The sequence below is a fragment of the Gavialis gangeticus genome, unplaced genomic scaffold (genome assembly GCF_001723915.1).
Source record: "Gavialis gangeticus isolate Ggan-Ray unplaced genomic scaffold, GavGan_comp1, whole genome shotgun sequence".
In the NCBI taxonomy this organism is placed as follows: Eukaryota; Metazoa; Chordata; order Crocodylia; family Gavialidae; genus Gavialis; species Gavialis gangeticus.
Window position 1 is genome coordinate 78,876,119 of NW_017728993.1, and position 1,204 is coordinate 78,877,322.

Below are 1,204 nucleotides of genomic sequence, written 5' to 3' on the forward strand. Positions count from 1 at the left end.
CCTTTTCTTAATGTTTCATTTTAAGTAAAACTTCTTTTCCCAGTACAGTTCTTCCTCTCTGTGTCATTTCCCACCTCTTCTCCCAAAAAAGGGCCTCTTCTTTTTCTCTGACTCCTACCACATCCTGTTTGACTCTCAAACAATCATCTTTATTTCTTACTAGTGATACTATGTTCTGACAAAGCTTGCAACTTATTGCTGTACTCTTAAATCTCACACAAACTCAAACATTTTACTCATAGCAGGAGAAGAAAAATCACTTAAGTGTCATTTGAACAAGCTAGGCTAACCAGTAATTCATACTCATGCAGCAAGTGGATATGTATTGAAGAGTGAACTAGATGTTTTTTTTTACCGGTAAACTTGGGGTATGTGAAAATGTTGCATTAGGTTGACCTAACTAGGGTTAGGTCCATCTAAATGACCATCTGTGCAGATGTTCTGGGGTGGAGGGGTGGGGGTTGTAAATCAGGCCAAAAATAGCCAGCCCAATCTAAGTTTGTTCACCCTGGGGTTGGGAAAGTTCAGCTGCTCACCACAACCCTGGAGCTGTGCTCTTCCTAACACCTGCCCCTCCCTCCACAACCCTGAATCTTTTTATTCCCCTGACCTCTATACCCCTGGATGGACCCACCAACCCCCCACTGCGGACCTTCATCCCCCGCCAATCCTGCTAACACCCCCGGACCAATTGACACCCCCTCCCCTAGGATCTGTTAACCCCTGCTGATCCTGCTTGTCCTTTTACCCATCCCAAATTAGTTCCACCAAGTTCTTGGTGTGGCTTCTGGCACCACAAATGTCTGCATGAATTGCTCCTGGTCTTCAATCATGCATTTTAAAATAAGTCACGACACTCTAGATTGGGTGTGGTAAATATCTCTGTGTAGCCTTGGCACAGTTCCAGGGTCTCGCTTCCTCTTCTTTCGTTTGGCATCAAATACCAACTTCTAAATCTGTGAGTCACTGTCTGGTATTATTGCTCAGTGTGCAGATTCCAGCTATCCCATCTGGGCATTTGTAAAGGTTGCAGCTTTTGATAATTCTGCCACTCTTACGTTAAAGGAAGACCTTAAATGCAAAGAAGTATATTATTCTGCATGGATGTGCACTGTTTTACTCCTAAAAAGTTTTTAGGGGTAAGGTTTTAGTGTTTTTCTTTTGTTTTTTTCTTAAACTATCTTACCACTTTTTAACTCAACCC